This window comes from Pungitius pungitius, chromosome 8 (genome assembly GCF_949316345.1).
Source record: "Pungitius pungitius chromosome 8, fPunPun2.1, whole genome shotgun sequence".
Lineage (NCBI taxonomy): Eukaryota > Metazoa > Chordata > Actinopteri > Perciformes > Gasterosteidae > Pungitius > Pungitius pungitius.
This window is the reverse complement of record NC_084907.1, coordinates 21,092,076-21,105,935: the sequence shown is the minus strand read 5'-3', so window position 1 is coordinate 21,105,935 and position 13,860 is coordinate 21,092,076. Positions and strand designations below refer to the sequence as shown.

General features: G+C 47.2%; 1 protein-coding gene across 1 annotated transcript in view; it reads left to right on the top strand.

The window, feature by feature from the left end:
- Nucleotides 1-13,860, top strand: part of sema3fa (sema domain, immunoglobulin domain (Ig), short basic domain, secreted, (semaphorin) 3Fa) — a 39,991-nt gene that overhangs the window by 10,258 nt on the left and 15,873 nt on the right. The window lies entirely within an intron of this gene.

Below are 13,860 nucleotides of genomic sequence, written 5' to 3'. Positions count from 1 at the left end.
TCATTGTGGCATTTGCATTGACGTGACGCCAAGAGGGGGTTTTTTTTGTTTGTTTCCCGGGCCTGACCCGTTCACGCCCCTTTGCCTCCGGGCTTTGTCAGTCAGCCCTGTTCTCAGGAACCCTCTCTAGGTGTCCCTAATGGTATGTTGGCAGTGTTGTCCATGGTATATGTGCCACATGTGTGTGTGTGTGTGTGACTGCATACATATGGATGAATGGGAAATAAACGCAAAGGGCCTCCTATGTTGTTATTGTTGTTGTTGGTGTCGACGCCTCACTCATCCCCCCCCGTGAATGGACCGCTCGGCCTCAATAGACGAGGGGCGTTTGTGTGGGCAGGCTCCATCATTCATTTACTTCATTCACGTCCCTCGGGAAGCGGAGGGAGGAGGAGGGGGGGGGGGGGGGGAGTGGCACCTTGGCACCGCGCTAAGCGCTCAGGGCGCCTGGGCCCGTCCTCTTCCCGCGCCGCCTTTATGCCTCTCAACTTTCTCGTTTCTCACTTTTTTTTTTTTTTCCTCCTCTTGGCAGCGTCATCGCTCAGAGGCTCGGCTGCGATCCGGGGCTTTCATGTTCCGTCGGATTCCGTGTTAGATGAATTGACGTGCTCCTCTGGACCATGTGCGCCGCCGCCGCACCGCAATGATGGAAGACCACAGACAAGGCCCCGCGCAGAGCCATTTAGGAAGCGGCACCTCCTGGCACAAACACACAGACACAAAACTGTTTTTCCACGGCTGACGGATCGGGTTTTAATGTGGTTCGAATCGCACAGAGGGAACAAAAAGTGTCTTTTGACATTGGGGGAAGATCACCAACCTAAATGATGCTTTGTTCAAGTGTAATCTCATTTAAAGAGTATAAAGCACTTGGAATTCATTAGTCTGTGGGCTTTTTATCAAACCAATGTCCCAACACATAAAGAACTGCCGCACAGCGTGAAATGCACCTCTTCAGCACCTCTGCGTGATTAAACGACAAGGAAATGACACCCCAAGAGTTTAACAGGATTATTCTGTCTCTAAAAGACACACTGTTAAGTAGATGTAAATTAAATACAATATATGAAAAGCGTGTGCCGTGCTGAAGTTCTGCAGATTAATTATACTACTACTACTACTAAGCTACTTCTTGATTGCATGTCCAGGTACACGAGGGTGTGAGGTGCACTGGGTCTGGCGAGTTGAACACTAAAAACCGGACACAACGTGGCAACAGATGTGCCCTAAAATGATTGAGGGTGAATCTCATCATGTCTTAAAGGGCCTTAGTTGCTCTTAAAACTTATTTAATTATGATACACGGGCACACTAAGGTTAAAAGTCATTTTTTAAATGAATCACCTATTACGTCCCACAATGCTGTGTTATTTACAACAGTCTAATTAAGCAGGTTACTCTAAATGCTAAATTTCTCTCTCGCTCTTCACCATCAATCCACTATAACTATAAATAAGCAGCTGTTGACATTACTTCTGTGTGTGCCATAGAAATGTCGTCGTACTTGACCCATGTTTTGCATCACGAGATGGACTGTCCTCGACACACTTTTTACTACCACGGCTTTCCTGCTGCAGCGAGATCCAACTGGCATATTCAGTTAAAATGAAATCCTTTTCTCCACATTTGTTTATGTTCTGTTGCGTGACGATCCAAAGAGAATCGCTCAGCCCTCCCCACTCTTTTTTTTGGGGGGGGAATTTGGGGAAAAGATTCACTAGCTCTTTAAGATGATCAAAACCAGACGGCTGGAAAAGCCACATGAAGAACTACAGCAAGCTGCAAACAAACAAACCCTGTTCAGATGTGATGAATGAAAAACAGATAGGAGGAGGGAGTGGGAGACAGAGGGGGCGTGGCCACTCCTAAAAGTCAAATCTCTGTATTTCTTGTGTGGATCAATCCCTTTTTGGTTGTCTTATCAGTGCAGGCCGGACTGCTGAGCACTAAATGATGAGAAGGGATGACTATGAAGGCTTTTAGCGTCCACTGGCCTCCTTCAACACCCTTGTGTGAGGAGGACCGAGGGAGGGACTGACCTGAGATCTCCTTCATGTTGTCTCCTACCTGATTAGGGCTCTTGGCTTCCTCGTTGTTTTTGTTCTTTTTGAGTTCAAGTATTTTGCTCCAATCAACGCAGTCACTTCAAGCTAATGCTTTTGTGTGTCAGGATCAAACCAATTGCGTGATGATGGGTACAGACTTGTTGCTTCTGCTTGTGTAGCGTGAGCCGCCAGCCAAATGGCTTCGGCTGGATCCTGCTGCAAAAGTGCCTTATGAGACACTACTGTGTTGCACCTGGACTCTCTAACGGTTTCAAGAGTGATTTTGACAATTATCTCCAGCAGAACCGCCAACAATAACACGTGACAGAAGTTTCCATTTTAACATTTGGAGGTATTTGCATGATTAGCGGGAAATCTGAACGGGGCGTCACTCCTTTTTTAGCCCGTTTTTTATTTCCTGGTGTGCAGGAATTGCAATGTAGTGTTGACATGAACAGTTTTTGAGAACCAGAGGCCTTGATGTGGTTTCTGCATAGTTATCTTGTATTCATTTTTTAGGATCTGATCCCTCTTGCACTTCTGCCCCGCCTCCTTCTTCAAAACTTGTCCGTTATGCTTCGGCGCCTCCGTCAAACCTTACAACTCAATTTTTAAGAAATGTGTCCTTACGGGGCTCTCGCTGTCGAGAGCTGCTCAAATGTCCTTTCCCCGCTACCCAAAAGCAGCCACACACTGCACCCCGACCCCTTTATTGTCAAGGGTGAGAAGAAGGTCGCAGGGTCACGGGGTAGGATGTCCCACCTGTCCGTCAAACATGAAAGCAGCCAGGCGCCGGTGTCTTAAATGGGAGGGGTGAGACCGTCAGTCAGCGAAAGGAGTAAAAAGGCTGTGGATTACACAGACAGGCGGTAATCTGCAGGTCTGTCGGCCTGTCAGTCGGCCTGACCTTGGGTAGCTTTGCTTTAATTGCGGGCTGGGAGGAGAGAGCGGGGCCCGCCTGTAGCAGACAATTCACATTATCCATTTAAGTTGTAATGGCTGCCAACATGTTTCATCTTGAATGACATTTTTTTTTGCTTTCAAAGCACCTTTTTAACCTATTGGAATGTAAATGGATGTTTTTAGCCTGTAATTATTTTCTGTGAAGCCCACTCTTTTTTCTTTTTTTTTTTTAAACTAATGCAGGACATCAGATGCAACATTCCTCTGTTCCCATTATGAAGTCTGCTGTTTCCTTTTTGGATTATACTTGAAAGACAATTACTCCGATGCTGGTGGTGGTGCTGACCGTTGCCCCGTGGGATTAGTCTTCAGTTCTGCACCGTTTGACCTTCACACCTTTTTTAAAAAGCACAACTCTCACTTTGTCGAAATATCACAGACACCCTTTGGCCGGGGAAACAAGACAGGGGGCATATGGCGGTGAATTGCAAAAAAGGAAGAAAAAAACCCGACAAAATATTTGTCTCCTTGCAAAATGCTTGAAGATCAATGAAAAGTTTCTGTTCTCTTTCTACTGCAGTCATTACAGTTTGAATATGTTCCCAAACCAAACAATCTCCATAACGAGGTCTCATAACATTCCTCTCTGACACCTCTTCAGACCTTTTGCTTCGACTCCCTACATTCCATCCAACGCCACCTCCTGACATACAGCCGCTCTCCCACTTAGAGAAGATGAATGCCCTTGACTGACAGTCATCATCCCCCACTCGTCTGCCCCCCCGCCCCATTTATTCCACACAGACAGACAGACAATGGATAAGTTCACATTGACTTTGTGTCTCAGCTTATTCTCCCTAGTTGGTCTCTCCTTCTCTTCCACAGCTCTCGCCGAGCTTTCCAGCTGTGTTTGATGGCATTTTTGGGTCGAGTCCGCGTACGTGCGCATGGTTCCTTTTTGTGTCGGTGTAATGTTGTGAGGATGCGTTGCGATGCACCAAACACTTTGTGATGTACACAAAAGATGGCATGAGTCATGCCCCCAAACGTGCACCAAAGGATGACTTCCAGATAACACTGGTGCTTGTTCTTTAAAGGGTTCATGAGGATCCTTTTTAGCATAAAGCAAGGCAGGGTCCAAACTAAAAATGTGAAAACACTAGCAAAAACATCTCACATTTGTGGGGATCAAGCTGCTCACGCTCAGGAAAGAAAAAATAATATTGTTTCTTGGCTGCTCCCAAGAAATAACAGCTCAGAAGTTACTGATAACCAGGCATAGAATATCTGTGTTTATGTTTGAGAACATACACAAGAATTTGCCCGAGAGCAGTGCTGGTTTATTTTCTAAGCCGAGCTCGGGATTGCGGAGCTTAAGTGATTAGTGAAGCAGAGTTTGTGATCTCGGTGTAATTACCTTCCGAATGATATGCCGAGGTTCAATGCCACATTGATCCGTTGGTTCAGCGGTCTGCAGTCGCACTCTTAATAGAATTAATTACTGAAGGGATGGTTATGTTTTCCTTTTTGAGTTGTTTGCAATAATTCACCGTGCATTTCAATGTAAGACGCCTCCTACTGGAGGTTTTTTCGTGGTAGGAGACGCCCGGGGAAGAGCCGGGACACGCTGGAGGCTTTCAATCTCCCAGCTGGTCTCTGGGAATGAGCTGGAAAATGTTGCAGGCGGATAAGCGGAGAGAAAAATGGACGGAGTCCATGCCCAAGTGGGAAAGATGCGAGTTTAGCCCAAAATGATCTTCCATGTTGAGAATAAGAAAGAAAGAGGTTCTACTGTCGTGCTGTGAAGCAAAGATCAACATTCAAACATAACAGCGACATCATTATTTTGTCCATCTACATTTCAATTACAGTTAAATACGGGGGTAATTGAAGATATCAAGAGTAGTCAAGGGCTCACCAGTGATTTATCCTCTATCTAATATATATATATATATATCTATATATATATATCTATAGTGAATGTACATACCAAATTTCATGCGATTCCTTTGAAAATCGTCGTTGGGATATTTCAGTCTTGATCCTGCACCCAACACCGGTGTTGGCGGCTCAATGCCTGCCTCAGAACTCCCACTGGTAGTTTGACCCGAGCACAAAGCCTGTCGAGACCAACAAGCAGTTTCTCGCCGCAGGGCCCCCCCGGGGGGATCCCGACGCCGCGTCTGAGGGCCGCGCCGCTCAACAACCAGCCACTCTTATTGTGTCCAGCATTATCCGGTTGTCCCCCGCCTGTCATCCGGCATTAGCGCACGAGGCCTCGACCCCCGGGGATCTGTGCCGACGCGTACCTGGTCGGGGGGAGTGGGGGGGGGGGGGGGGGGGAGACCCTGCCTTTTGTCTAGCCGCCTCGTTGGGTCAAGTGGATGTGTGCGGCGGAGGAGCGTGCAGCATTAATTTGATGGCGCGCAGGCAGATGGGCTTTTGGGCGCTCGCCCATTAGCGGCTTGTAGAGCGATGACTTTCACAGATGCTCACGACCCCCGATGCTCAACGGGCCGTCTTGGCCGGGCATTCGGGATCCGGGGGGAACTTTTTATATTCACATCACAAACGTCTAATTAACGATCTTGTTTCACTGCAAATATATGGTAAGCCACATACAGGGCATGTCCGAAGCAATTCTCTGCACTTGACAAATAAAACCACATTTTCCTTTTAGCACATTTGATCTGAATGCTCGGGTGCCTTTCCATTCAGCTTTTTAAACGCGTGTTTAGAAGAAGAAGAAAAAAAAAGCCCACCCAAAAGTGTTTTGTGCGTTGGCTCAGTTTCAGAACGTTTGACGCGTCTCTCTAGGTGTCCTGTTAGTTGAAGACACACATTACAAAACATCCCCAGTTGTCGCTTGTCACCTCTGTCGCTGCCTCTGGGGAAGCTGACAAAAACGCCACATGTGTGCGCGCAGAATAGACAAAGTCACTTATTAAAAGGGGCGCGAACGCCGTCTCATCTGGGGAGCAGCAATGAAACGTCTCGATGTGTCTGTCAGACTTATTGCTCCTTCTTTGACCCACAAGGGTTTTGTTCAGTTAACATGTGAAAATGTTTCCTAAAAATGAATAACTGTTGAATGTAATTGACTTTCTATTACCATTAACAACCTTTTTGTTAACACTTTCTTCAGTCAGGAGTTAAATACTTCCAAAAGTAGAATGGCAAGCCTGACCTTTATAGGAAAATACATTATCATCATTGAACATATCGTGCACGCTCTTCCCCCCCCCATCACCCGGCTTCCTCCACCTGGGCGTTAAAGGAGGAGCACGCTATCTCAATGAGTTGGTATGCAGATAACGGCTAGTGGATGCTGACAGGATCAGACAAGGGGAAAGGTGTCTGAGGAAGCCGGGTGATGATCCCTGACTGGTGTTAAGATTCAAGATGAATGGGAAATGTTTCCTCATCCCTCCACACTGACGGATAAACTATGCTTTATTGTTGTGACACGGCGGAAGCCGCGTTTTCCGTTATCTGATTTTGGCCATCGCGTGCTGTGTGAAATTGATAATCATCCACATGAATGTTTCATTGAGGAAAAGGAAGAAAACGTGTTGGCCAGTTTAAATGTAGGAGACATTAACTGCATTCACATCTCACCATCGCACCGTGTTCAGCCTTATCGGCACGAATAGCACTTGGAGGGTTGAGGCCTTGCACATAAAAGCACAGTAAGCACACGCCTCCGCCTACCTACACTTTCCTCGACACCGGCTCCCCCCACCCCCCCCCCCCCCCCCCCTTAGAGGTCAAGTTCATTTTTGTAGTGTCAGACACAACAAAGTTGGGGCTCCTTTCCCCCTTTTCTGTACGACAGGTCGATTCCTCGTTATTTTATTAAACAAACCAATGGTCTGATCCAAATCTGCTGAGTTTTGTGTCACGTTTAGGAACAAAGAAGTTTTAGGGTATAGCTCGGTGATGGCTGGAAGTTGTCGACTGTCCAAAGGCAACGGGAGAAGAAGAAGAAGGGGAGAATGGGTGTCAGAGTTAAGCTATGTGTTGACACGTCCATCCACCTCGACCGCCTCCCTCTGTGGCTCCATAACATAAACATCTCACAGCACTCCTCTTACTCACTCCTAATTCCCATGGCTGTTTTTTTTGGCATTCTCTTTGAGGACATTCTATCCAGTGTGTCCAGTTTCCAAAAAATGCTACAAAAAGCATTGTCCCAGTACAGCTAAAAGCCCTCTAACCATGCCAACTGTGTGTGAATATATCTCCAGAGCGGCACAACCAGGTCTCAGTTCCTTCCTGAAAGCCATTAGGTTCCTCAACACTCCCCTTGATTATTGTTTGAATGGCATCTATTGCAATAGGGAGATATTGTATGTCATATAGTGCGTATTTGCTCATTGGCCCTGTACGTGCTTTTAAGCCTAATCTTTCGTTCCGCCCTTTCACTCTTCTCTGAGGCGGAGATGACGATGTATAAACGTCTCTCTCTCTCCTTAATTTCCCCCTTGTGCCCTTTACCTAAGCTGGCAGCTGAAACCTCAATCAGTGTTTGTGTGTGTGTGTGTGTGTGTGTGTTTGGGCGCACACTCAATGTGTTTTGTCCTCCAACCCCTGATTGGAATACACATGGGAGAGCCTCTCTGGGCCTCAGTGAGCTGTTGTTTTGTGGGAGAGATCTGGGCCTCGCTGGGTTCTGAATGTACAGAGGAGCACTCCCAGTTTCCCTTGGTCTCTCCTGTGCTTTGATAAATGGAAGTTCTTAGAGTCGCTGTCAGGGTCCTCCTCCCACGAGACTCCTCCCTACATTCTCACTCCCCCTACCATGCCATTTTGCTATTGTGGGTGAAAAATGACCTCAGGGAATATAGTGGATGGCCTGGATCCCCCCCCCCCCCCCCCCCCCAAGAGGGAGGAGGTGGCTGTTGTCCCCAGTGGACTCTGAGTCAACACTCGCTGCTAATGGTCTCTCTAAATTTACCTCCTAATTACCCCCCAGCTAGCAACGCTGTGGCCGTGACCTTGATACACGAGGAAGCGTGGTGGCATACTCCAAATTGTGCTCGGTTCAGTTCTGGTTAAAGTTCAGCGGAACAAGAACTCATTTGTCGACGTCTTGGCTCAGGAACTATGCAAATTGAACTCCTCCAATCGAAGTGAGGATTAGAAGAAATCCATAAATAAGAATGAACAGACTCATCGGGGAAAGTATTGTGCATCCAGGGGGGGGGGGATGTTGGTGCAGCTGTCAGAGAGGGAGAGTATTTGTTCTGAGCGAGGGGTCGGAGGTCAGTCAGGGAGGGGAGGGTTTTTCCTCTCATTCACACCAGTGCTGTCCCATTATTCAGCCCTTTCCAAAAAATCCCCTCTAACCCGCGTCGTCACCGCTGACCGCCGCCGCCGCCGCTCTCACCAGCTCGCCGCCAGCGACGGCACCGCTCCATCAACAAACAGCGCTCCATCATCACCATCACGGCCTCTGCAGAGCGCCAATGCCACACGCAGACACCACTGCGTCAAACTGCAAGCGAGAAGCACCCTGGGATGGAGCCTTTTTACAAAGTAAAGGAGCCGACCATTGTTTTTTATAATCTCCAAAATCCAAAGATTACGTTTTTGTTGTAAAGCCGAGTGAGGCGGTACCTGCACGCTCTGTAGTGTTTACAGCTCAACATGAAATGGAAATTAAATCTTCCACACATATTTTATCCATCGTGTAAAATGTGGAGGTATGCTTAAGAATTATAAATGATGAATGTATCCAACTATACTTTTTGTGAAGTGGCAGCCGCACACCTGCCGTACCGCAACTGAGCCCCAGTTACAGTTCCCCCCCCCCCCCCCCCCTCATTCCAGTGTCTCCCCGCTCTCCTAAATCCAGCCCTTCTCCTTATCCTCAGTATCATGACCACCCTGCTCTCCCCTGAACCCGGCTTGGATCAGACCCCCCCCCCTGCCTGACCCCTCCAGAGATAATCCTGATTATTCTGGAGTGTGTGAGGAGGCCACGGATGAGCTCTCCCTCCTCCCTCCCTGCCACGCCAGACCCCGCGTGACCTTTAACCTTTCACCTGCGGTCCTGCAGCAGGGTATTCGAGGGCAGCTGTCTGTGGCCTGTGTGTTGAGGGGAAAGCATTGGAAGTATTAATATGAGAAACGTCAGGCTTTGAGTAGTCACACCGCAATGCTCTTTGCGTGTGTGTGTGTGTGTGTGTGTGTAATTTTTTTTTGGGCTCGAAGGAAAATGTGTTTATTTTCTTGACTCTTTTCTGAAAACGAAGTTAAACTCGTCATAGTCCCTTTGTGTAAAAGGTTGAATATTTGTATACATGTCTAGTTCATTCACATGCATTTAATGAAGGTTAAGTTTATCATCCCAGACACGGTGGGATAAAGAAACTAAAATGACCTTCTTCTATAACTCGAACTCCTCTATTCCCCCGGGCTTTAATTAACCTTTACTGTCACCAGACTGAACAGGAGTAGATTATTTATCCTCCCTAGTTGCCACTCAAAAAAACCCGAGCTCACCACTTAAATCAATTGCTCTCTCCTCTTGATTTGTGCAGCGGGAGACGGGTGTCTCTGATTTGACGCGAGGATCAGACGGCTCTTACCCCTGTTTTGTTTGTACGCACGGCGTGCGGATCAGGGGCAGACGAGCGCGAAGAAGCATCTGAGCGACGGCGTCCGGAAGCTCCAAGATATCTGGCCTAATCTCTGGTGCCAATTATTTGTCCCCCGACAGGCGCAGGTAAAGCGGGCCATCGGCTCCGGTGACGTGTGCTCTGAGTCAATAGTCGGGGGCCCCGGTGGGTGGTGAGAGGCTGATTATGAGGTGCTGAGCGGAGGCAAACGCAGAGCTCGGGGGGGGGGGGGGGCGATAAGGCTTCCCCACTGATATCGGCACTGACCTTTCCCTCCTGTGCGCTTACACGGTGCAGAGATACACTGCAGACACACACACACACACACACACGTACTCTCAGTCCTTGGTGTGTTCATTTAAAGACATAAATCAATCTGAACAGCCAGGGAAAGGTCTCTGGCCACGGTTAAGAGGAGATTGTGATCATGGTTAAAGTAATACTTTGCCTTCTTGGGAACATGCTCAGTGAAGATTAGAAGATCTATACCAGTCATAGACAGTGTTTGTGCTTAAAATATTGGAGCCAGAAGCTATTGGATTAGTTAAAAGCATAAAAGCAAGCAGTGGGAAACCGCTGCCCTGTTTCTAGCACCTCTAAAGCTCACTAAATAAGATATTATATATTAACAAAAAACAAATTATTTTTTAAGAGGAGTTGCAGACTTTTTTTTTTGCAAAAAGTGCTTAGGTCACTCAAACCCCTATTTCTCCCTTTTACACTTTGTGTACAGAATAAAACCATTAACAGTAACTCTCATGTTAATTCATTTACTGAGCTTCTTTAGAGATGCTGCTGTACATATTTCCCCCCCCCCCTACTTAATGCACAACCATGAGAGGGCGGGGGGGGGGCGGCATTTCTAGCACGGCAACTTAACTTGCTGTAATAAAGGGACACATCTGCACGCTTGGCTGAAGACAAGCCACAGCAAGGTGGGGGCCTCACCTACCCTGGAGGGGAACACGAGAACAACGTGCCGGGGATGCCTGGGCAGGATCTGGGTTTTTCTGCTGCCTGCTTCCTCAGACTCCCTCTTCTCTTTCACCCGTAACATAAACACACACACACACACACACTCGGAGATCTGCAGATAGCAGCACGAAAAGAAGTCTCTGCGTCTTCCGACGTCTCCTTTTCGAGAGTTAAAAACCCAGAGGTCCCGTTTTGAGGGGTGACCCCGGGCAAAACACGCCGTGGTGCAAATCTTGGCTCAAAGGGTCACATGTCTTGGCCGCACCACAAAGGGGAAAGTGACACAGGGGGATCACACCAACAGGTGGACAGAACACGGGCCCCGGTTCACCGAATAAAAAGGATCACCATTAAACCAAAGACAATTCACACGCTCTAAAATGAGCAAGGCAGTTTAGATCTGTCTCCCAGTGTGTCTGGTATTGATTACAAAGACCTGGAAAGCTTGGGGCTATCCACCAGATCCCCAGGCGGACACCTTTCCTCAGTCATCGCTGAGTTTAACAGCTCGTTGTACATCTAACCATTCGACATAATAATATCAAGGCCAGGAATGTTTGTGAGAACTTGAATTTGTTCTGATGACAGAGCGCGTGAGCGCTTTGAGGTGGACTGTTATCTTATCTCACAACGCCACAGGCATCATTTGGAAATGTGTTTCAGCGTGTCTCGTCTCGCAAAAGGTACAGCCTTGCTGCTCGTTACCGCTTCATTTTCACAGATCAAAATGGCAAGATGAATGGAGCTTATGAAATGTAGAACTACTATTTCATTGTGTTTCAGTTAAAGGAACATGTGGTATTTATGTAGGCTTCACATTTACTTTGGATTCGGCCCTGGTTGCCATATACAGTCTATTTATGGTTAGGTTACGCATGATGATTTCCTACAGTGTAACTTGCTGTGGTTGCCTACAGTAAGGCCGTGTGATGCACATATAGTTCTTGTTCTTGTAGCATTTTCTCTTTACATTGCCGGTTTGTTCAAATCAGTCGTTTTTGCAGGGATTTGCAGAACTCCCAAGAAAATATTTGTTCCTTTTTAATGTAAATATAACAAAGCCTTTTCTGTGTCAGTGTCTCTCCATAGCAGTTAGACACAGAATAAAATGAGGGAAGAACAGTGTGTTTAGAATGTTTTTTTTTTTATGATTAAAATTATGATGTCATTTCCTGCCAATTCTTTGAAAAAGGATTATTTTGTGTTAGACACAGATTATTTGATTATATATATTTTAATAAAATAATGTTCCTGCTAAGGAAGGTTTATCAGTAATTGCTACAACATTTTTCTACGTTTATTTTTTTGATAAAGACTGATAAAGATCTCACCGTTTTTCATTGAATGTGGGACCAGTCACGTAACTTTTGTGAAATCAGGTCTTGATGTTGATCCAGTGATCCTGAACGGAGCTCGACTTGAGGAGAGGGAAAAAGATGAGTTCGGTAGCTGCTAACTAAAGAATGTGATTTAATGAAGGTTCACTCGTGACATTTAGTCCGCCCCTCTGCTCCCGTTGACCCTTCCGGTGACCTGGCTGCTGTCAGACTGAGGCCCTCTAGGTTCGGCTCCTCCCGGTCAGACGTCCCTGAATCCCAGTGCAGAGGGTGAGGAATGTGGGGCGTCAGCGGGTCACGTCTGGTGCCCCCGAAAGAGCCCGCGTCGTCGGACGCCCGGGCCCGCCAGAATAGCTCGCCGAGTGTGTCGCGGTCGAGGGGGGGTCAGCGCCGGAAAAAACGAGACTGGACGTTCATGGAGAAGTGCAGTCATGGGAAATAGTTTATCTGTGGACATCCGGGGGCTGTGACTCATCATCTGTTCATTTTGCCGTCACTGCCGCAGCCTGGAGGCCAGGTGCAAGACAATTGAATTTTTAATCTTTAAAATATCAGTTGCTGGTGTTAAAAAAAAAAAAAAATGGCGCTTTAGTGTTAAAGCAAACCCTTTACAATACAAGCAATGTAGTATTTCACTGTAAATTAAATAAAGTAGGACATGTTTGAGTTACACCAAAACAGGTCAGACGGTGGCAAAGTGCGCATCCCCATCATAATCTAATTTCCTTAAAGCAGTGCAACATGTTCATTTTTTTTTTTCTGGGCAAAGTTTTGACCTTCAAATGAAAGGTCATACAAGCCACACTTTACATTATTGCGTAATTCTCACTGTAATATTTATTGCTGTGACGGTTCAGACAGTTAAAACCAGTGTTAAAGCATGTGTGCGTTTTGAGGACAACTTATGACCTCTTTACTACCTCATCCACCCCACTGCATGCAGGGATGCTGCAGCGTGAAGGAGCTTCAGAACACCAGCAGGCTGAGAAGCGTTCTGGCTAGAGGATTCGTGTCAGTATTTTAAAAGGTGCTGTGCGGGTGGAGAACATCGCGTTGCCTTTTATTCCCACGAAATTAACAAGACGTTCTACTTCCTCCCGGACAATGAAAGCCGCTTTTAGGAAGTCTCCGACTTTGCCGAGACGAACAGTGGGAGCGTTTGTCTGGTGCCGTTGAAGTGGAACACGAACGGGGTCCTCTAAGGGCTCCTCTAGGTTTTCCCCACGTAAATGGAACGGCACAAGTGGAGGCTCCACTTTCTCAAGCTTAGTTTTGAACAGAGGGCAAGAGGAAGCGAGTCCTCCTAACAGCCCGGTAGGTAATGAGAGGAGTGGGAGAAGAGCGGCTTTCCGCACACCAGAACTCCATTTGTCCCCCCCCCCCCCTCCCCCCCAGGTCACCCCGAGTGTAACGTAAGCTCGCGCTCACCCACCAAGGGATCTGCCTCAAAACAGCGTGTGAACCATTCGAGAGAAGCTTTATGTCAAAATCGTTTCAACTGAACCTGTGAGTGGGTCGGTGTCTTCTCTGCAGCTTGTTTTTTTTTTTTTTTTCGGGACCTGGACATCATCTAATTACCTTTTTTTTTTTTTACTGGAAGCCGTGTTGTATGATGCAGTTGAGGATACAAATAAAGGGGGACGCGTCCCGTGTGGGGGGAAATAAACCGCGCGGGTCAAAACGAATGGTCATTTTGAGTTGTCCTGACACCGTAATGCCTTCGTGTGTCACCGAGTGATTTATGGTGTGTGTCTGCTGCCTCCGAGCGCCGACTCCTGAGGGATTTCATGTTTGCCTCCTTGCTTTTGTCAAACCTGGCATAACTAAATCAAGCATGTCCGTAACCTCATAATGGCGCGAGGTAATTGCAGGGGGTGTGCGGGGTGGGGGGAAAGGGGAAATCGAATAACCTCTTCTGTTATTTCAGTTTTGGAGACTCCGAGGGAAGATTTGGCACACCATTAGCATCCCGTCTTT